This window comes from Mesocricetus auratus, unplaced genomic scaffold, assembly GCF_017639785.1.
Source record: "Mesocricetus auratus isolate SY011 unplaced genomic scaffold, BCM_Maur_2.0 Super-Scaffold_100014, whole genome shotgun sequence".
Lineage (NCBI taxonomy): Eukaryota > Metazoa > Chordata > Mammalia > Rodentia > Cricetidae > Mesocricetus > Mesocricetus auratus.
The window spans coordinates 43,330,047-43,354,399 of NW_024429197.1; the positions used below are offsets into that span (position 1 = coordinate 43,330,047).

Below are 24,353 nucleotides of genomic sequence, written 5' to 3' on the forward strand. Positions count from 1 at the left end.
CTCATTCATTCATAGCTCCTTTGTGTGAGTTCTTTCCTCTGCCCGGAACACTATTCTGCTGTTCTTCAACCCTTCTCCCAGATCAGCTCTTGTTTATCCTTCAGTCAGTGTTGCTTTCTCAGAAAGGATTTTCCTGATCATCTAGGAACTTTGTAGTCTCCCTGTTCAGTGCTCTTATGTACCTTGACTCTCCCAGCACAAGATACTAGAAATTTTAAAATATCAAATTTCTCTAATAAAGGTTTCAAGAATCAAGTACTGTCTTACTGGCCTGCCTACAGTAGTTGCTCACTCGGGGCACAGATTGAGAGTAAGAATGCTTATAAATGCAACGATAAATTAGACAAGACCTTGCACTCCCATGCTCACAGGCTAGTGAGGTAGAGAGAACCTTAAGTGGAGGATTTCAACCCAGAAGGATTAGTTCACATGCAGAAACCACAAGGCTCAAGTTCTAATTCCCTAGGACGTGCCAAGAGAAAGGCAGAGTAGAGGGTGTCACATCAGGCAACAGGTCTGCCGATATCGATCGCACTAGTTGCTTGACAAAGCTGGAAACAAGAACCTGGCTTTGGGGAGCAGTAACATGCTCTAACATCTTTCCCAAGACTACCTTCAGCTGCTCAGATGCCCAGTAGCATGGGATCCCAACACTTCTGTACTGGTCATTACAGTAAGTCAAGCCCACCAAGTAGATAATGGAGGTCTGGGGTCTTGGCCTATCAGGGTCTTGGGCCTATTTGTTTTCAGACCAAGCCTACTGTTCTGCTCTGTAAGATGGAGGCTGTCCCCGTAAGATACAATGCATAGTCTCAGCCAAGATCTGCACTTCCGGGAGATGTAAGGACTGGAGGAAAGAAGGTACTGTCATCCAAGCCAGGGCACACATTGAAGATGAAGTTTTGTGGCCATCAGCTCTGGATAAAGTCACTATGGCTCCCACACCTTCTAGTGTCCATCACATCCCGCCTACAGTAACTCAGATCTCTTTCCCTGGCTGGAAGACTTGATGGCAACTTCTCAGGTACAGCATCTGGCTGGCATTTCTGTGTATGAAATTCCTACTGAAACACACAAGGCTGACATTTTCCTGTGTGAGTTCAGAGTCCCCTGTTTAGGACACCAGATCTTTGGAACAGAAAGAACCTCAAAATATGAGTGAATTTTAATTGCCTTTCTTGAATGACCTTGCTATAGCTATGTTTTATTTTCTCTGTTAAAAACAACTTACTAATGTGATTGGGACCATTACTATCCTCATTTTACAAATGAGGAGACTGAGGCTTAGGAAGGAAAAGAAACTTCCTCAAGATACAGGGGCTCAAAAGGCAGAGCTGTGACTCATACTAAGATAATCTGACTCCCAAGTGTTCACTCTTCACCACAAAGACAGGTTTTGTTGTTGTTTTGTTTTGTTTTTTTCCCCGAAATCCAGGTGGCCAATGTTTACTGTTTACACATTGAAAAACACTGGGGTCTCAAAAGTATTGACGTGAGGTCCCTAACAGAAAGGAAGCTGACAACTGTTAGGTCCTAGTGTAATGAGGAGCACAGTGATTCCTGTGTGGAGGAGCATGTCCTGGCAGGAGGGGCAGTGACCCAAGTTGACAACTGTCCTGCCAAAAGAGGGAGTGGCCCAAAGCTTATGACCAGTGCAATTACAGCATGGTGCCGGGAGGCAGCTACAGAGGCAAGGCTGCAAGTGTTTACTAAGAAAATCAAATGCTGCCCAAACTCACACTGGATGACGTCATCACACCTGAGAGGGGAGAGGACACTAGATACATCACAGGAATACCTTTAAAATTATTGGGCAATGCTTTTCCCATCCTGCGTCCTGCAGTTATTTTTTTTTTTACTTTAAGAGGGCTCACTGTTAAACAATAAAGGAGATCAGCTCCCTGTTGTGCCTGACTGTCTCAGGGTTTCAGGGAGGCTCTACCCTCTCAGACCTCAACCCTCAGAGATTCCCAACATTTCCTGCCAATGGATCTTACTAACTAGTTGCATTTGCATGAAGTCCAGGCAATGCCAACATTACAAGGTCATTCCATTCTAAGAAGTCTCAAAAATGAGGAAAGAAGAAACTGATGAAGTTTTTCCTTGTGTCCTCTCTAGTTAGTAGTCACTATGGATTTATCTAAGCTTCGAATGTAACTACTAGCGAGTTAAAATGAGAAAACAGTAGAATTTAGAAAAAGAGACAAATGGCAAAATCAGTTTGCTGATGTGATACTGAGACAACATTCACAAAACAGATATCTAATCAGCAGGTGACTTGTCACGGCCACCAACACCATCATCATGCCCGCCCATCACTATTGACATCACCCTCATTTGAGCTACTTCTAAAGAATTAATTGTATTCTTCCATTGCTTCCAGGAAACATCAGATGTCTAAGATAATATGAGTACCAGCTAAGCTTTTTACATATTCTGTTATATAGTGTTTGCAAATTATTTATATTTGCAAAAAATCCTTAAATTGTAATTATACTTTCTTTAATATATATGGAAAGAAAGAATCAGAGTGTTCAGGTAGTCTTTAGAGTAATACAGATACAAAAAACAATGTCAAGATTTGACATTGATCTCTAGTAATCTGAAGTCCATGATTTATCATTGTTTTCTCATTTTATGATCTCATTTAATTGTCTTATATAAGGTAAATGATCTTGGAAGTGTTGTGTATTATGGAACATACTGCATATCTTGTTCAACAATTTGAAAAATCCTTGTTTTAGTAATTCTTAATTCTGCCACAAATTTGAGTTTGTCTCCCTATTTCCAAAATGAGAGAATGGAACCAAATGATGGTTCTTTCTCGGCTGTTCTCTGTACACAGTATACTAGGTGCTTCTTCTAATAGGCCTGGTGGCAACATGGAAGCAAACTGTTCCTTTTAGGTCCCTCACTGTCTAGTTGTGAGACACAGCTACCATCCACACTTGGCTGAACCAGCAAGAATCTGCCCTTGGCAGTTTTCCCTTGGGGAAGGACCTTTGTACTGCTGGGTGCCATCTTGAACTCAACAGGCAATGCACTCCCTGAGACCACATGAATCTGAATGGTGCCATTTTCCTTTCCCTGAGGCCATGCAGAGCTTGGAGGGGCTGTGCTCAGACAAGAGGCCCACGTGCAGTCAGAGAACAGTAAGCGATGGTGAGAGAGGGGCAGGCTTTTTCCTTTCCGAATAAACACATCTAATATTCTGTAGAGAGACCTACAAGTTGCATGCATACATCAGGAAGTGATTCCCGAGCTGAGATTCTGACAAGCTCGGCCCTCAGCAATGTTGGGATCTTTCATGTAACGTACAAGTATCAGTTTATTCTGATTTATTCAGAAAGCTTGCTTACAAGGAGAATGAAAAGCTGAAGAAATAAGCACCAACCAACAAACTGTCGCCTTTTCAACTGTGTGCGACCTCAGAACCATGCACAATGCTCACCTGTTTTTAGGTTTTTTTTTTTTTTTACTGGAAAACAAATACCAGGAAACTAAGCTTACTTATTCAAAGAACCAGTTCAGGGTCTCCCATTTACTCAAAATTTCAGACATAATTCATATCAAGGAACACGTTTAAAAACAAAACTTAAAAGGAAAAGTTAAAACAATGGGCATTTTCTTCTTTACCTCCATGTGCTGACACACCCCCATCCAGCTTCCAAATGGACATTCACTAAGCACCTACTATATTTACATAAAAAAGGCTTTGCAAATGTTATGATTTAAGAGTCCATTATCCTGTAATTTATCAAACCACAACTGCTTTGAAATTTTTATAGGGTTATATGGAAGAAAAACATCCCAAGTTCTAGCATTTGTGTTATAATTATGTCACACTTTATAGCTATATAACAGTACTTAGAGTTTGCAAGCATCCGCCAACACTGCACCCTTTATTGTGTGCAATGTGAGAGAACTGAATTTCGGAGATGTGACGTAATTCCCTGCATGCGTCTCAGGGGCAGAGAGAGGTAGGGCTCACACAAGGATTTACTGAGTCTGTGAGTCTCAGGTGCTGGCTTCCTGAAAGAAGACTTCTTGACATAACAGTCTGAAGCCTTCACAGAAGAAGATAACAGAGGAATTCTGGACATGTCTTGTGACTTCATCAACTCTTGACTGGGCTGACTAACACATTCGATCAAATGCATTGTTTGACTAAGCTAGTTTGCAGGTTGGTGTTCTTGGGAAGACCACTCCACATGGACCACCTGCGTGGAAAATCTGGGGCAACTACAAGTCGCAATATGGGCAAGAGCCATAGCAACAGTGTTTGGTCTGATCAAGACCTAACTCTGGTCTACATTTGGACAAACAATTCTGTTCTTTTTAATAATATTTATACTATGTAGAACCCCATGCAATGGGTTGACACAATGAAGAAGTAGTTAAGTCACATTGATCCTGTGACTTTTATTACATTTCATATCATTTTTCATGCCTCAGTGTTCACATACATACAATTAGAAAACACCTTGCTCACAGGATTATTCATATGCATGCTAATGTATTTAAAATGCTTGGCTAGTCCTATCTTTGTATATGAATATGTTTTATTAATTAAGTTACATTTAAATCCCCATATAATACTAGTGATTTATCAGGTAGTACAGGTTAGCTCATGCTTCACACTGTATTCATGTTTGCTGTTTATTTTATTATTTTGTTATTGTTATATTCGCTGTTGTTTAGTTTGATGTTTTTCCTAATACTTAGGCTTCAATCCTGTTTCTATGATTTTGGGTAGTGTTTTGAAATAGAGATACATAACATTAGTTTCCATTTGGAAAGACCTTGATAATAATACAAATTTACAGAAGTGCTGTGGAGATTGACAGGTACAGAAAGGAAGCATACTGGTTCTCACCAAATGAGAGCCAAGCAACCCAGGAGCTATGTCAGTGTCTGAACAAACGTGATGCCTGTAGTCTTTCTCACAGATCCTGGAGCATGTACCCGTTGGTGGTTTGAATGAGAAATGTCTCTGTCATTGAGCATTTCCTCATACTGTTCCCTGTGTCTATTCTCCTGCATCACTCCTCACTACACAACAGTCTATCTGGGACCATGAATCCATTCTGAAGCCTCTCTTTTGGCATCAGAACCTTTCTGCATGACCTCCCTCTATATCTGCCAAGAAGGCCAGCCAGGCGGGACATCTTTTGAGACCAGTGGCAGACTCTCAACCTCTATCATTGTATCTATTCATTTATTTATCTGCACAGCTGTCTTTCTCTAATGAACAAGCTGAGATGCAGAAAACCCTTCCTTTAATTAACATGCAATGATTGCATATGGAATTTTGACCATGTAGGGGTTTATAATCCTTTTCTATTGTTGCTGAATGAATGGATGACTTGTGGGAATGAGTCATATATACTCTTATGGCACTTATCAGACAACAACAGCACATTCATCATGGACAAATGTTCTGAAATTTTATGAAAAAAACATTAAAATAAAAAGGCTTGTCATATGCAATAGTAAAATTAACAAAATTTCATACCCCACCTTTTAAAAAACTGTCAAAACCGCTTATAAAAATTAAAGCTGATTTTTATGACTGGAAGATTGTTTTGAGTCTAACACTTTGCAAATAGAAATTGTATAGCAATGGAAATTTTTTTCAGTTAAGATTTATTTTATTTTTAATAGTGTGTGTGTGTGTGAGACAGAGAGAGAGAGAGAATCCGAGAGAGAAAGAGAGACAGAGAGAGAGAATCTGAGAGAGAGAGAGAGAGAGAGAGAGAGAGAGAGAGAGAGAGAGAGAGAGAGAGAGAGAGAGAATCCACAAGCATGCAGGTATGTGTATGTGGAGGCCAAATCAGAGCAACAGTTTCCCTGGAGGTAGAGTTACAGGCATGAGTGAGAAGCCTGATGTGGTGCTAAATATGAACTCCTGTCGCCTGTAAAAGCTGCATATGTTCTTACCTGCCGAGCCATATTTCCAACCTCAGAAAAAGGTTTTGGAAGTAATTTTCCCATGATCATCACTATTAACTACAGGAGAGTTGGGTGGCATATCTCGATCTATCTGGCTCACCTAGCCCACCCCATACTAATTCATAGTGCCTACAAAAGAATGAAACCCAAATCAAATCAAATCAAAACAAAACAATCCAAAGAAACCTTTTTCCTAACAATGATAGTCAGAGAAGGCATAGTTGAACAAAGTGTCTTTCAGAATTTGCTGTCACTGTGTCACGACACTAAGCTATGTTAACCTGAAGACCAGTATATGTTGAGAGTCAGCTAAAGGGTCATCTACAGTCATAGTGTTCTTACAGCACTGTCTGGACTTTGAAAGAAGCGTGCTCTAGAACTCACCCCAGACAAATCCTAAATTAAATTTGTCTTAAAAGAAGTACTATGTTCAAGTACATAGGAGCAATGCAAAATGAATTCAGTAGATTTTATATCCATGTTTATATATGTGTGTATATATACATATGCACAATAATAATTAAACAAGAGGTCATGAATTTGGGAGTGATGGGGACATGAAAGGAGTTGGAGGGGAGGAGAAAGGGAGGGAATGATATAGAAGTAATACCATGTATAAAGTTCTCAAAAAGTAAAGCTGAATTTTCAAAAGTTCTATGATTTAAGTCTAGGGAGATTTTATGTTCTGACATAAAATCGCCCCACTCCTATTCTGTCATCTTCTCCAGAATCTGGAGGAGAGTAAGTCTTATGGAGATACTGGGTATAATGATTAAGAAGGGAACTCTGGGATTAGAAGGCATGATTTCAAGTCTTGCAAATGAGTGAAATCTTATAATCTGCTTATGCCTCAGTTTCCTGAACTGTTAGATTGGAAAGAAAACAGATGGTAGCCTGAGGTCTTCCATGAAGATTACATGAGTCGCATAATGCTTGGGACAGTTTCCTCCACACATTCATCTTTCTTCCTGTCACCCTCACATCTCCACAGTTTTAGTGCTGCAACAGGGCTTCGCATGGGAGTTCACACACCTATTTGACTTGGTGTACACATTGTCAGGTTTACTCCCTCTTACGCAGATGGACCAGAATATCTGCTTCCTGTCCTTCATATACAGTTCATGACAAAATAATTCGTGGTAGGTGGTGGTATGGAAGATGAGATACCGAATAGTGCCACAATTCAGGCTAGTGTTGTCAACATTAGCATTATTAAGAGTAACTCAAAAAGGTGCTCACATGTAAAAGTCACAATTACACAAAGCATCATATAAAGTGCAATTCAATTTCTGATGGTATTAACCATTTTTGTCTTAATGACAGATTCCTCCATAATTTTAACTAATATGAAACTAATACAAAGACCTAATGGATGTTGAGGAAACAGAAAACAAAGAACAGACCCTCCAATAATTGAGACTTATTCCTTTGTTCCTCCTCTCTACCCAGAGAGATCAAATCTCAAAGGCTAGCTAATGTGTAATAGCTTGGAAATTCAAGACTTAAATAACACTAGCAAATTCCCTAGTTAAGAAAAAAGCAAAAGTATGATTTCTTCAGGACACCCAGATGACAGACACCTACCACATCATCCATACCTTCATAAAAGACATACAGGGGTCATGCACAGTGAAGTATCAAATTGAAATCCAACCCTACCTAAGTTAACCCACAAAAATTACTTATTTATTTTTTTTTGCATTTTCTAAGCCACAATTTTTAATGAAATGATGGGTGAATTTCAATCCAATAACAGCTCATCCAAATGACAGAGTGGTCAATATGCCTCCAGTGGCCAGGAGATGCCTGCACCTATAAAGAACCCACATGCAAAGAACTGTCTAGCATTTATTCATTTTTTTAATAATAAAAACAAAAATAAGAGAATTGGCCTAAGTACCACACATATTTATTATGGAATATGTCTTTAAATATACTCAAACTGCAATTTTAAATCACTTGTTGACTGTTGGCATCTTACAAATTAACTAATGTAATTACCTATTGGTCCCTAACAAGAATCCAGACACACAGTATCAAGTGGTAGAAAATTAAAGATAGAAGCTGTTTCTTTTATTCTACAAGATTCCACTTTACTAGGGGTGGAAGATATACCAGGAGATCCTGACAAAATGGGCAGTCAAAGAGTTAAGTCTCAGGAGTGAGTGGGGCCTCCAGACTTGACCTCTCTGGGACAGCCAGGGCTTCTCTAGAGGCAAACGAGATAGGAAGGAAGGAGTGTACCAGTTAGCAGGCAAGAGTTTGAGGAAAAGGGCCATTTGGGGGAGATCTATAGACAAGAGCACAATCCAGGGCACAAATGAGAAGAGTGGTTCCTTGCGGAGTGTGCTGGGTTAGCAGCGGAAGCAGAAGGGTCTGCACTCTGAAGAACTGGTTGGTCAGTCAGCTCTAAACCCGATTCCCAGCTCTACCTTCAGTTTGCTGAGTTAACCTCTACCCACAAAATTCATCTCTTTGAGCCCCAGGTTTCTCAGCTATAGGCTAAGAAGACTGCCTTCTACTTTATTAGGTCATTATCCTCAATGTTTGTGTTTAATGTGGTATAGGAAATGCTGTCTCATATGCTGCACTGGTGTCTTGAGTATTTTGTGTTGAAGGTACTGGAGAGAGTGCAGAAAGAGGCACCATCTCCCCTGAAGCAGGAGAAAAAGACTTGGGTTTTCTGACCCAGACCTTGAGCGGGGCCATTAGGGGTCCACATGACAAGCGCTCTCAAGAGGTAAGTCACATCCTTCTCTCTAGGGAGACAGGCTCACAGAGAATCCTCTCAACAGAGGGCTCACAAAGCTGCCCAGTTCAGTGCTGCTGGGCCATGCTTCCTGCACTTGGACACCACACTTTGTTTCTCTGGGTCTTTGTGGCCTTAGGAGGCTCTCACAACACATCTGCCATCTGTCTTTTGCTCCAGGGTCCACTGAGACAATCCTAAGGTAGATGAAGGAAAGATACTCTTCTTCCTTCCACATCATTATGCCCAGAGCCTCATTACTGGGCAAGCTCAAATTGTCTGTCACTATGTGTGAGATATATGACTGTGTTGCAACACAGGGCTATTGGGGAAAGCAGGCATTGTTTTTCCTCAGCAAAATTTCTCTTGCCAATGGACAAATGGTTCCATTTATAAGATTGTCTTCCCACAGGTGAAAAAAAGAAACCAGTAGTCCCAACAAAGCAACCCAAGGCACATCAGTAGGACCCCAAGTGGACATGGGAAAGCTCAGAAAGTCTTTAGGACATATGAGCTAAGGGAAGAGGGCTGCCATATCAAGGAAAAAGACCACAATTAGTAGGCTAGCTCCCCTCTCTCTGGATTTCAGTTCTGCTGCAAACTTCTAGAGGTTTCGTGTGGTTAGTTGAACATTGACAGGCCAAAACTTGGAATTCAGTCTAAGGGCAAAGCCAGGCCAAGTTTCTACAAGGCCAGGAGGTCCCCTGGAGAGTGTCAAGCACTCAACTACACCTAGACTGATTAATCATGCCTGGTCCCAAGCTTCAGACAGTAAAGGGACTGAAAGGAAAAACAGATCCTGAGGCTGGGTTTCCATTCTACCCCTATTTCCCCATCCCCAGGAGACTGGGGATGGGTGTAAGGTGACCCTCACCCGTAAGAGTCAGGCTTCAGGGCTGGGAAGGAAGTGACATGTGGGCCAGCTGGCTTGACTGGGAAAAAGGCCCAGGGTCCTAGCACAATGAAGGACACGTGGTTGAAACTGCTTCAAAAGGCTTAGGTAAATAAACAGTACAGAAAGGGAGAGGAAAAGGGGAATTGGAGTCTCCAAAGAAAGCACTGGCATATCTCAAGAACTACAGTGAAATGACAGACTCGAAGATTCGGCCATCCCAGAAGACTCTACCCCTGTACCTGCCTCTGATGCCTACCTTCTCCCCCTGGCTCCACAGGCAAAGGGTCGGTGGATTTGAGGGAGAAACTTCTAGATACTACCACTGAGTGTCGTTTTAGATATGAGCGATTTCCCTGTCTCAATGTAAAGCGGAGAGGAATATTTAAAAGTGAAAAGTAAAAGAGAATGAGAGGGGCTTCTTCTGACAGAAGGGCGCTGGTCCCTGTTGGGCCCTAGGCCCCAATGACTATCTCTCCTTATCTGTCCATAAGCTTCAACTCCATACCCACTTCCTGAGCCCAGCTGCAGTGAAACAATGCTTACAGAAGTATAGCAACTGTCTTCTAGGAGATTTCACCACCTGGCAGCCCCACACTCCCCTCTCTCTGCAGAGGTAGACTGAGACTCCCTTCGGGAGACTCTCAAACTAGTCTTATTATGGGAGCAGCTAACCTGTACCTGCCATGTGGTCCTTGTACAGTATTTCTGAGGTCCTTACCACTCACACTGGAGGATAAGAAAGGGCTCCTCTACTCACCCCAAGTTCTGCACAAGAAAGGAGCCTCAACTTCATGGCTGCAGCCCTTACCAACATGACTATCTCCATCATTTCCACTGCCATCCATACACTTTGTGTAAGTTAAGTTACTCAATCCTCGCAAGTGCTGTTATGTTCCATCTCAGAGATGAAAATATCAGACCATCGGTAAAGTAATCAGCAGTGATAGCAGAGAGAGTATGTGATGGCCATGGAATCTGAGTTCTAGAGTCGGGCTCCAGAAAGCATTCTTCTTTGTAACCCTTAGGGCTGCTGCCCGAAAGGTGTGTATGTTGTGCATGGCTTCTGGACCCAAATTTCTCTTCAGTACATGCTGCATACCCATCTTCCTTCTCACTCATCTTTGACTTGTTATCATACTAAATTTGGTATTTCTATCACAAATCGGTGTTATTTTCTACTCCTACCATGCAAGACTGATAAGCATGAGTTATAAACAAAGGGAGATATTATGTTTGGAATCCCCTTTATAGGTGAAGAAAATTTTAAATGATTTAATAACACTCAGTCAACTTACTATCCCCAACAACCTCCTACCATACACACGTAAGGCAAACCTAGACTGTGACTAGCTTTTTCTAAATTTGTATTTTAAAGTTATTTTTTAACCTGTTGCATTGGCTAGGTGTTTTCAAAATGGTGTACAGTAGATACAAAATGAGTGGTAACATTTTTATAATGGTATATGTCTTATTATTTTTTTCTGCATAGGTATCCTTAATCAGAATAAAGAAGTTCTGTTTTTAATTTGTCAAAACATTTTTATGTCATGAATGTATACTAAGTTTTAGCAAAAGTATCATTTAGACAACTATTAATATATCATGGAATTTTTCTTTTATCCTTTTAATAAGGAATTACATTAGTTGATTTTTCAAGGGTGCAATAATTCTAAACAAGTTGGGAAAACTTTTGTGTGTTATCTCTTCAAATATAGCTTCTATATTATCTCTATCCTGTCAATCAGGGAGTTCAACTATGTGGCTGCTAGAGTGTTTTACTTATCTCCATATCTCATACTTATCTGTGTATTTCATGTATTTTCCATCCTTCTGGATATTATGTTGGAGGGTGGACAACCTTTATTTCTGGTCTATGTTTTGTTTCACTTACTGTTCTTATATGCTGCATTGTGGATTGTTCTCTTTATTCTACCCATTTAATTCTCTTAGGATTTTAAAATTTTAATTACAAAATAATTATACCATTTTCCCCTTCATTTTCCTTCCTCCAACCTCTCTAATGGCCTCTCTCCATGCCTTCCCACTCACTCCTCTTAAATTCATGGCCTCTTTATGATTATAATATATGTATATACATGCATAGTACATAAACTGTGGAGTCTGTTTAATGTTGCTCGACTTATATATAATATTTATACACATACACACACGTATATATGCATTTTTCAGGGTTAACCACTTGGTATTGGCTAACTAATCAGTTGTCTCATTCCTAGCAAGACTAGTTCTTTCTCTCCCAGCAGTCATTAAGTGCTCCTAGTTCTTATTCTCCACTATTTGGATTTTCAGTTACAAAACTCCCATTTTTTCACATAGTTCTCAGCTCTCCGCTGAGCCCTCCACATTCTTCTGAAGTTTTTAGACCATGTTAATTACAGATATTTAAATTTCTACTTTACCATGCCTACTACTGCCAATATCTTGTCTAAATCTGAATTTTGAAAATCCTCATATAATGTATTATTATGTAATTTTCACTGAATGCACAAAATATATACGAAAATTTTTGATGTAAGTTGAGTCTCTGTCTTATTGTACTCTAGAAAGGACAGTATTTTGCTTATTGTATTTAGCTGAAGTGGGGACAGATTCACTGAATTTAATCAGGGGTTGAGTCCATTCATAGTTGGACTTCAGCCTTTGAAACTTGTTGCTGTCTAGGCTACCTTTACTACTGGGTCCCACCTAAAAGCCTAGAGAGTGTTGAGTATTTTTTTCTTGCTCCTGATGCATTCATTCGAATTTTTATAGTCCAGTTGCAGCCTGCCCAGAAGGGTGTTTGGTTTCTCAACCACTGAACTGCAGATTTCCGACCACTAATTGATGAATGTAGAAGCTCAGCTCTAGGCACTTTTCTGTTTTTTGTTCCTCAAGGCTCATTACTAAGTAGATCTTTAAGACTTTTAACAGTGTGTGTTACACACACACACACACAAGCATGCACATGTGATTTACCTGTATACAGCATGAGCTCTATGTGTACATACATTGAATTTCATGCAGCATTTTGATTCAGCAGTACTGGAGGATAGCCTAATCTTGTCAGAAACAAAAATGCTCAATAAATTCTCTAATGGATGAGTAAAAATATACATCACAAAAATACTTCATATTTAGGACCACCACTATTCCAACAATAGTATTTTAAGAGCAGGGAAATTTTAGCATACAAAATATATATGTATGCACAAATGAAAGAAAGGCATGACCCCCGAGGCCCTTGATCTTCATCTTCTGATCTATGAAAAGCTCAACTTAACAAAGCATTCTGTGCAGTCACATTACTGGTAATGGTCGGCCTGAGATTTAAACCACAGCCTCTGCTTATTTCTGCCAAAGACAATCATGCTATTGTTCCTGCTGCAGAGAAGAATATCTGTAGTCCTTTTGACCCTGATGATGGTCACAACTGCTCTTTAGATTCCTTTTAAAACTTTTAACTGTTTCTTCCTTTCTACCTTCATGATACAGTCTTGGTTCCAACCTTCATTATGCCCTATTCAATGCTTGCTGCTGATCTATTGACCTCCTTGCCTTCCAGGTATCTGTTTAAAAAGCTAGTATCTCAAGAACAAAAATTTCAAATACTTTCAAATTACACGTAAACACTTCAAAAAAATCTGTTCCTCTCCTGTTTCCCCCACACCGCCACATCAACATTCACACTTAACAGCTCAGCTGTTGCGAAACACCCAATGCCTCTGTGCTTCTGGGCAGCATGGCAGGCTGTCTCACCCCCGCTTCTCTCCTAGCCTTCCTCCCGACTGAACCACCCCATCTTATTCTTCTCTCTGACTCACCTTCAGGTGAAAATACAACACCATTTTTTTTCCAAAGGAAGTGGAGTGCCATTGCCTTGATCAGGCAAGATGAACTGAGACACCTCTAATGCCTCCTGCATATTTTTATTCGACAATCCCATGGCAATGAGTAACTCCTGTGTTTCAATCACTTTTCCTTTCCTGGAGGTGAAGAAAGTGGGCTCACATGTACTCACATCTTGGGTGTCCAGCATAGTGCTTAGTGTTTACAGTGTACTAGCTGCAGCTTGCCTTACTGGAAAGCAACAACATGTTTTGCCTAAATCGCTAAGCCCAGGAATGGTCCTTGGATACTCCTATAGTCAGTAGACCCTGTTTCAGCTTCTGAAAGTCACCATTGTTTCTAGTTTAACTTCAGGAATCAGAACTCTGCTTTAAGGGGACTCACTCTCTGGGTATCTCTACAGAAGACAAGAGATGGGAATGAAAGCTGGACTTGGATTCATTCTGGCAACTTTGGGACTCTAACTGTTATTATCTTCTCTAAAGCATGACAGAAAATAAATAAAAACAAAAAGAAAGATAAATTTATGTATTTAGTTTAGAAATAGTCAAACAGAAGGAGACAGAAGAATAAAAGGAACATGCAAGCTGGGCGGTGGTGGCGCACGCCTTTAATCCCAGCACTCGGGAGGCAGAGGCAGGCAGATCTCTGTGAGTTCGAGGCCGGGCTGGACAGACAGCCTCCAAAACAATACAGAGAAACCCTGTCTCATAAAACCAAAAAAAAAAAAAAAAAAGAATAAAAGGAACATGCAAAATGTTAAAGAATTCTTGCTCAATCCATGGATCTGTGATAGGTAGATACCAAATCCCCTAACTTCCCTTCAAGACTCATTGCCACAGCTTGCATTAAACAAACCCTTTATGCACACACAGGTGTGTGTATGTGTAATATATGCATATATACATATATGTATATATGAAGTCTTCCAAATTATGAAGCCGTTACTGGGTGGGGTCACTAATAATTCTAATCCCAGCACTGTGAGAACTGAGGCAGAATTGTAGCCTGGGCTACAGAGTGAGTTTCAGGATAACCTGGAGTTAGATCCTGTTTCAAAACAAACAAACCGACCCAAAACAAATCAAGATGTAGGTGAAGCCAAATTACACAGCAGTGTCTTAACAACACCCCCAATGACTTGCCAGAACCAGAGGAGAGATGAGGGGAAAAGTCAAATTTCACCATGATCCTCAATGGCTCCAATCTGTCTCTGCCACTATGATCTTTATAGCTTTATAGGAATGAATTGTTTATAGATGTCCAAGGGTGGTGTGTTTATTTCCCAAACCCATTTCTGTATGTGCTCTCATATTATTCTCTCTGTCAAGAATTCTCTGCCTTCCACTGCTTTTCACGGACAAAACATACATTGGCCTAGGTTCACTTCAAAAGATACTTACTCCCTCCCACCTCCCAGAAGGAACATGATGTGAAGGCAGAAGTTTCGTCCTGCCCCATCCTGCTTTTATTATTATTATTATTATTATTATTATTATTATTATTATTAAAAATATAAATTGTTTGGCTGATGGTCCACACATCTTATTGGCTAATTCTCTCTTCATTATTAACCCATTTCTATTAATCTGTGCACCTTCATGTTGTCTTGGATTACCAGTGATGCCTGGGTCTCTTGCTTCCTCCCCAGCTATATGGCATCTCCCTGACTCTGCCTACTACTTCTCTCTATTCTTGTTTGGATTTCTTGCCTGGCTAAATCCTGCCTGTTTGGCCAAAACAGTCTTATTCATCAACCAAGAAGAGAAACATATATTCACAGCATACAGAAGGACATCCCCCAACATCTCCTCTTTTCTGTCTAAATAAAAAGGTATGTTTTGCATTTAACATAGTAAAATTATATATAAGAAAACAGATATCAATGAAGAATTATAGTTACAATATTTAATCCATTTACATTTTGCAAAATTTAAAGAAAAATATTCTATATACCAGGAATACCAGGAGGTAGAATGTCCGGGCATTCTCTGGTAAGCCAAAACCATGTGGATACATAGATGAAAAGAAATGGGTTAATAATTAAGACAGAGCTAGCCAATAAGAAGCCTGAGCCACCAGTCAAACAGTTTATATTTAAAATAAGCCTCTGTGTGTTTATTTGGGACTAAACTGCTTCAGGATCAGGCAGGACAGAAGTTTCTGTCTATAATGTGATGCCTGAATGTTTGGCAAGTACTTCAATATAAACCCCGACAAAAGCTTAGAAAGGGTTCTGAACACAAGGAAATGGAGCCCTGGGCTTCCTAGTCTCATGTAGGCCAAGTGCAGAGATGGTGTGGCAGTCGGGTTTGAGCACAGCGTGGAGAATTCCTGCCACAGCACACAGAGGCTGTTTCCAAGCCACACTGCATGCTGAATGGCAGATTTAGTTTTTACTCATACAGACAAAAAAGGTTTATGGGCAGTGAGCTACAAGCTGTTTGATGGTGACACAGACCAGAGTTGAAGCAATGAGCGCAACTCCCAGAGCTGGTGGTAAACATAAACCCACCCTGTTGGAGCCTAACTGAGTAGAGCCAGTTAGCCAAAACCTCCACTTTAATCCTAGCCATGAAGGTTAACAGATTAAAGACACATGTGTTCAGAAAAAGATAGAGATACACAGTAAAGACTGATTCGGGGAGGGGGAGCTCTAAATGGTTTATGGTGTATTTAAAACTGTATGTAGGCTTGGTAGAGAAAAGAAAAAGGATAGAAAGTCCTTAAAAAAGAAAATAGCTGAGCTAATTCCAGTACTCAGGAGGCAGAGGCAGGTGTATCACTGTGATTTCAGGGCCAGCCTTATCTAAAGACTTCTAGGACAAGCAAAGAAAGAGAAACCCTGTTTCAAAAATAAATAAATAAAAGTAACGGAAATGGAGTAATAAAAAAGCCACACATGATGTAGAATACACAGAGTCTAGACACTGGATACGGTATGTTATTGTTTTTTTTCTGAATTGTTTGACTATTGAAGTAGGAGCAACAGCTGCTAACAGGCATTTGGTTACGAATGCTGCTGGATTAATCCAACTTACATATTTTGAAAATGCCCTGACTTCAAAATTTAAGTCTAAGGATATGTTACTTTGGAAAATAGGTTCTACTTTTGTTTCCACAGAAGATGAAAAGCTGTGGATTCCTTCCAGACTAATGTGGTTTTATCAAGCAAGACCCCCTGAAGCAATGGCCCAGGAGATCCAACATCTAAAACAGCTGAGACCATGAAGTCTCACAGACCTCTACAGCCAGGATTTGGCCAGGGTTCTTGGTTTTTTCAGGATCCCCTTGGGTTTGACAGCACCCACAAACAGCAGGAAGCAGTTTGGCGAGAACTATAACCAAATTCCTAAATGTTGTTTATAAAGTTTGTCTTCATTTAAATGGGGTTGGTTATAAATAGCTAATAATCACAGTCATTCTCTTTCTAAAGAAAAAAAGGGAATACTATATAGAAATGAACACTTTGCATTGGTGTGGATATTGGTTTATTGATACAAATTTAAGTTCAATTTTGTTATATTTCTACTCTTCTTTAGGTATTGTATTTATACGGATCTTTTAAAAATGTAATGTATAATTAAATACAAATTATAGATAGTTACCTATAGTAGTCAAAACATAATTATGTTAGTAAGGCTTTCTAGATATACAGAGATATATTTCAAATGGGTAGTTATTCTTTAAAATCTTTCAAAGCCCTACAGAATATGGCATTTAAAATGGTTTAGGGTTTTTCATGACAATGAGATACAACTGCTCCTGGCAACACTATTATGTATTTTGCCTTCAACGTGGAAAAACTGACCTATTGGGCAAAGAACTACCCTTTTCTCACCTACTGACAGTAAGCACGCTGTCCAAACTGGACAAGCAGCTTACAAAGGAAAGTGACAGCTGAACTTTCCAAGAGACAGGATAGTCCTTCAGGGTTCCTGCTTTACAGAAGAAAGCAACTGACAAATTCTGCTAATACAAAACAGATCTTCAAATTTCCTACTTCATTAAAAAGTCTGCCAGACTCTATGGCCTATGGGCTGAAGATGGATGCCACATTGCTACAGAGAAACTTTGAGTGATTGTCCAGGCATCGATATGTGTCTGTCAATTCTAGAGTTTATATGTTAGACCCTTCTGGGGTTTTTGATGGAGTTGAAGACAGATAGTTACGGTTATGACTTCCCTTTTTTTTTGTTTGTTTGTTTTTTTGAGACAGGGTTTCTCTGTATTGCTTTGGAGCCTGTCCTAGACCTTGCTCTGACCAGACTGGCCTTGAATTCACTTTCCTTAGTTATGATAAAAGATAAGTTACAGATAAAACTTTAGACTCACAAAGATAGGATAAATGATAGAATATTTTCTTTAAATTTTGCCAAATGTAAATGAACTAAATATTGTTAACTATAATTCTTACTTGATAACTGTTCTGTTACACATGTTAAAGTTAAAGCCTTCCTTTTTATTTAGACAGAAAAGAGGAGATGTTGGGGTATGTCTGTCTTATGTTGTGAACATATGTTTCTCTTATTGGTTGATAATAAAGTTGTTTTGGCTAATGTGCAGGCAGGGGTTAGCCAGGCAGGAAATCCAAACAGGGATAGAGAGAAGTAGTAGGCTGAGTCAGGGAGACACCAGGTATTTGCTAAGGAAGCAAGAGTCCCAGGCATCACTAGTAAGCAAGACCACATGGAGATACACAGAGTAACAGAAATGGGTTAATAATTAAGAGAGAGAGAGAGAGAGAGGGAGAGAGAGAGAGAGAGAGAGAGAGAGCTAGCCAATAAGAACCATGAGCCATTGGCCAAATAATTTACAATTAGTATAAGTCTGTTTGTGTTTATTTGGGAATAAATGACAGCAGGACCAGGAAGGACAGAAACTTCTGTCTATGATAATGGCTAACATGAGGGAGTTCTCATTAGAATGACAGTGTAGAGCAAGTGCTGGGGTGGCTATAAATTATACAATATGGCCCCCTCAGCACATCTCTGTTACACTGAGATTCATCGACTAATATCATCATCTTTGAATTTTTTAGAACTTTGTCCACGTGTCTCAATTTTTTTTATTATTGTGTTTGAACCTTAAATGGTCCAGTATCTAGCATGCTATTCAGCAAACTCATTCATACATGTATATATTCATTCATTTACTGAAGTCATTACTGGGTTTAAAAAAGAATATAAACAGATACCACTGCCCAGAAGAAGCTCACAGTGCAAGTGGGGAAGACAACAGGAATGTCATCATGTATTTAGGTGTTTAAATATTATTGTCTATGTGTTATACTTAGTGATGGGGATATATACAAGTGGAAAGAATTATTGGGCCATATGCATTAGTCTGAGTAATCATATTACGTTACAACACAGCAGACAGTATATGTGAACTCCTTTGAAGAGTCATATTATTTTTGGATATTTGATATATTTCACAGAATCCAATTGTGAGGGTTTTTCTTTACAAGTTTCAGCTGTGAGAGCTCTGTTTATAGAAGGTGTGGGAAGTTTTCACTCATATTAACAATACCAGCAGGAGATAGCCCCTTCACAGTGGGGAGGCACAGGCTGACATACTTTTAACTCTCTAAGCTAAATTCAGCCCAAGAACCTGTAACAATGTGGATCAACAGCATAACACATCCTCTTAAAACAGAAGAGGAGAGACTTTGATTTTACAAAATCCTCAAGACTTCAGGCTTTTGAATGCACTTGAAAAATCAAACACAGACAAGTTGGTTAACACAGGCTTCTTTGAAGCTGTATACTTTTAGTGCTACAGTGACATGCACCAGAGCCACCAGGTTGCTGTCACTGAGGGAGGACAGTGATCACATGAGTGCCTCAGACAGAAGAGCCCTGCCTGCTCCACCTCTGAAACACAGATGTTAAATGCAAGCTTGCTGTTGCCTGGTATAATCGGTGTCTTTTCAAGGAATACACAACACTTAAGGTGTTCAACTGCAGCTGGAGTCCCCTCCCACTGCCCTTTAAAGTGGGGGTTGATACATGAAGACAGCAAGGCCCTAGTACATCCATTGAAAGCTGTGCTGAGCAGTGGCCTGTATTATAAATGATTGGGATGTTATGTTATGTTTCTGTCTCTGATCAAATTCCTGACACAGACAACCTAAAAGAAGATATATTTATTTTGGCTCATGGTTTTATGGGGTCTAGTCTATAGTTGCAGAGAGGCCATGGTGTGTGTGTGTGGTGGGCAGCTCAGATCTCATTGTGGAGGGCCAGGATTTAGAGAGTAAGGCAGGAAGCAGCCAGGAATAATATGCCCCTGGGACCTAACCCATTATTTCTAGCTAGGCCCCATCTCACAAAGTTTCTGGGCCCTCCTTGAAAGTACCTCCAGAGACAAAGGTTTCAAAATCTGAACCTATGGGAGACATTAAATATTCAAATATAGCAGGTGACCACACATATACTCAAGTGTAGAAAATTTTATAGTAAGTAAATAAAGTTAGAAATCAAACAAGTTCCTGTGAGTTGCTCTGAGTTTAAGTAAAAAAATGTGCTCTCTCTCCCTCTCTCTCTGACTCTCTCTGTCTCTCTCTCTCTCATCCACATCATTCATTTACTGTGACTAATTGGGAGTTATCTAAATAACTGATTTCTCCTGCTGTACCCCCAGGCATTTTCCAGTCTCTGTCTCCAGTAAACAGTAATTTTCAAGTAAGACAGGAGCAGAGAGAAGCCATGGAAGGAGGTAATCTGTCACTGTCACCCACAAAATGAAGATGGAAACATTAAGTGTGAGTCCAGACACCCTAATGGCTCTGCAAATTTAGTCACCAGCTCCCACAATAGTCACCATGAATTACCTCTACATTTTCTGTTTAGATTTGAAGAACACTAAGAGATAAGATGAGGGGGTAAAAGGTGATGAAAGGGGGACAGAGAAGGTTCCTTCCCTAAAGGACAATGGTGGGGACAGGGGTGAATGTGGGTGTGATGATCAGCACTGCCCACTCTCAGGTGAGGCTACTGGAGACAGGACTGCTGGGAGCTGGAGGTGAGAGACAAGAACGCTCGGCATTCTTGCAAGGTACCTTCCTGCAGACCAGGCAGGGGTGCTGCTACACCAGAAGCTAATCACTGGCTGGAATGGTCTCCTCTACATTCAGAGGCTGGCAGATGGGCCACTCCACAAAAGTGCAGTTTTCTCTAAGCTTAAAATGAGATGGCACCTTTTTTTTTCTTCTTGCTTTCACTGCTGGTATTATAATGCACAGCTGCACGTCCAAAGACACATGTTCCACGCAGAGCATGGCACATATTGCTCATGTCGCAGTCAATGATGAAGAAGCCACTGAAACAGTTAATTCAGATGCATTTTAAAACCCAACCGCTTTGGCTCAGAATTGCAAGCTTTCCGCATGCAACTTCCAGGATGGCAAGGCTAAGCCTGCTGAGACCTCCCAGTGTGTTAGGAGAGGCATCTGTACAGTCACCCGAGGAGGCACTGTTCTCACCCCACTGATAGTGAGAAGGGAGGCACAGAGCAGTTAAGCTCAATGAAGGGATATGACCCCAGGCCCTGGCTGCATGGTGTAAACTGTGCCACTCGGGAGGGAGGTCTTCTAGGCTGGCTCCTTCTGCTTGCCTCTCAGGCACAATGGAAGCTTGCCATGCTGAAACACCTTATCTATTTCCAGGCTATTGGCACATGCTCTCCTGCTTCTTGATGTGAAGATCCCAATTTTCATCCTAGATGATGCTCTAACATTCCAGGCAGTGAATTCACTTACTCTCCTCTTCCATACCTTCATCACCCCTTGGAGGAGAGACATGTGGCCTTTACATGCAGCTCTGCCTTTTACACTGGCTGAATGTCCACTTAATCATTAAACAGCTCTAGAAGGCAGCTACTGTTATTGTTCCTATTTCACAGATGGCAAAAGGGGCCAACACTTGCCTGTGACTCAGGGCTTGGGTTAGTTGTGAGTCTTTAACTACTAACACTCTAATATGTTACCTCTAAACTTCCAATTCTTACTGGCTCCAGAGCCAAATTCTTCTATGAGACACACTGTTGTAATTTTTAAAAGGTGGCTCGAGAGAGAAAGATGCCATGCAACAGAATCAAGAGGAGGGGTTTTTACTAAGGGAAAAGGATCATTAAAAGGGGAAAGGGGATTTGGGAGCAAGGAGACTGGCCTCTGGGGACAGGAAGAGCAGGAAAGTAGAGAGGCACACACACAGAGAGAGAGAGAGAGAGAGAGAGAGAAGAGAGGGTTGGGAGGTGGCAGGGCCTTTTTAAAAGGGAATACATTGAATAGGCACAGGTGGTGCTCTTAGTGGCAGCTGAGGGCGTATCTTGTCAGAACTCCAAAGGCAGGCCAGTACAGATGCCTAAATACTAACACACATACAACAGATTACACAAAATAGCACCATGGAAAGGGGAGAGCAGCTGGGTGATAGAACTCGAGTCTAGAGATGTCTCTATATTCCAACCAATTCCCTTAGCTTCTTACATGGCACGAGGCAGGATGGGAAATTCCAAAAGCTATTTTCTCTTTACTCAGATACTGTATTCACAATAGAGTATCTACTCACATATATCTGAATGCAATAGTTAAGAGAAAACTGAAAACAAGAAGATGAAGCAGGCCTACTGGGAGATCCTAAGGAAGCGGCCAGCAGGCCTCGCGGACAGTGGGTAGAGATGGGTCCTTTCCCAGCATCAGCAGCTTGTGTGTACCATGGTAAACAAGAGTGCTCTGGGGCGGCATGTAGAGTATGCACCGCGCATCTAGACCATGAGAAACTGCTAGAGGTGCAAGTGTGGTCTTAAAAGCCAGGCCCCAAGGAGAGTGGCATGCCCTGATGGGTGAGTGTCAGAACCAGTGAGGGCAGTTACGTGCTCTTTTCAGTTCAATTGCTAAGCTCAGCAGTGGAAAACAGCAGCTCATCTTTCCAGCCATAGGCCCACCAGTGAAACACTAACCGCAGCCCTCTGGATACAGCTCCTACCAGAGAGCAGACAAGGTACTGCTGCGGATGAGAAGGTAAGGTGTGCTGCAAACCAATGGCTCTGGCCACAGCCACTCACTCACAGTGCGTCAAGATGTTCCACTCAGAGTGCTGGGGACAGCTTGTTCCCTGTTTGCTGCAAAGATTGTGGCAAGAGAGACGTGAAACCATGTCAGGGCACACAGGTGAGTCTTGTCTGAATGCAAGTGCTCCTGGACCTCTAATTTTGGCTAGTTGATTTGCTTCCTGAAGTATCAATTTTCTCAGCTACAAAAGGAAACAACTCTTCCTTGTTCCTGGGATGGTGGTTTGAAGATGGCAAGATACTATGCAAGTAAAACTCGTATGAATATTAACAAAATTAATCCTACTCTTCCCTCTACCCTATTTCTAGACTTGTCGAGCAAACCCCACATGATAGAAATTGTACTCTATCAAACTCACTTCCTTGTTCTAGGCCTCAAATTTCTCATTCATAAATGGATCTAGAAATGCACTTGTTCCAAAGAAAGTTAACCAGAATTACTGCCTTGTTTGGGACACCAGTGTGGGCTGGTGTAAGTATAGGCTAAGTTTAGTAAAGGCATGGACATGCCAAGACACATATGTGTTCATAAACTATTCACAAGGAGGGGAAACCACAGGACCCAGAGTAGGATAGCATGGGCACAGGACCTAACAGCATCATGTATTAAAATATTATAATGGCTATCCTTTACTTTATAGCTAATATCTACTTATAAGTAAGTACATACCATGTTCGTCTTTCCGGGTCTGGGTTACCTCATTCAGGAGGATGTTTTTATCTAGTTCCATCCATTTACCTTCAAATTTCCTGATGCCATTGTTTTTAACAGCTGAGTAATATAACGTTTTCTTTATCCATTTTTGAGACGAGGGGCACCTAGACTGAGTAATGGATAACTACGCTACAATCCATAGATCCAGAGAGGCTAGGTAACAAGGAGGAAATTCCAAAGGGGGATAAGCATGGATTTCCCTGGGAAGGCTAAACAGAAGAGATCTTCTGGGTGGACTGGGGGAGGGTGAAGATGGGAACTCCAGAGATAGGGTTAGGGATGATTTACAGGGGGGCGCGCATTTCAGGGTCAGAAAAACCCGATGCAAGGGAAACTCCCACCAATCTGCAAGGATGGCCTCAGCTGAGAATTCTAACAATTGTAGATAGGTAGCCTGATCCGTCCCTCTCCTGTGATCGGATTGGTGACTACCCCAATTGTCATCAGAGAGCCTTCCTTCATTCAGCAACTGATGGGAACAGATGCAGAGACCCACAGCCAAACATTAGCTCAAGCCTGGGGAATCCTGTAGAAGAGAGGGAGGAAGGATTATATGAGCCATAGGGGTCAAGGGCATCACAAGAAAACCCCACAGAATCAGTGAACCTGGCTCACAGGAACTCACAGAGTCTGAGCCAACAATCAGGGAGCCAGAATGTGACTGATCTAGGCCCTCTACATACATGTGACAGTTGTGTAGCATGATCTGCTTGTGGGGCCCTTAACAATGGGAGCAGGGGCTGTCCCTAATGCTTTGACTGGCTCTTGGGAATCTATTCCTCATACTGGATTGCCTTGTCCAGCTTAAATACAAGGGGAGGTGCTTAGTCTTACTGCAACTTGATATGCCATGCTTTGTTCATACCCATGGGAGTCTTGCTCCTTTCTAAACAGAATAAAAGGAGGAGTGGATGGAGGCGGGGAGCAGAGAGGGGGATGGGAAGAGAGGAGGGAGGGGAAAATGAGGTTGAGATGTAAAATAAATTAAGTAAAATTTAAAAACATTACAATGAACAAGTTAATAAACTTTGGTTTCCATGAGCACTGAACGCAGAAAACAATGGTAGTTCAGAGTGGTTTTCAGCTTACTGCAGTAACTGTTAAAGGCCCTAACCAAACAC

The 24,353-nt window shown here is 41.0% G+C and overlaps 1 protein-coding gene across 7 annotated transcripts in view; it reads right to left on the reverse strand.

Moving 5' to 3' along the window:
* The window catches only part of Fggy (FGGY carbohydrate kinase domain containing), a 407,006-nt gene that overhangs the window by 170,016 nt on the left and 212,637 nt on the right, over positions 1 to 24,353 (reverse strand). Inside the window, exon 1 of one of the 7 annotated variants that reach the window (XM_040757150.1) lies at positions 22,516 to 22,628. The exons of the other annotated variants lie outside the window; for them this stretch is intronic. The gene's annotated coding sequence lies outside the window, so the exon portion shown is untranslated. Of the gene's footprint in view, positions 1 to 22,515; positions 22,629 to 24,353 lie in introns of those variants that run through there. 7 annotated transcript variants of the gene reach the window in all.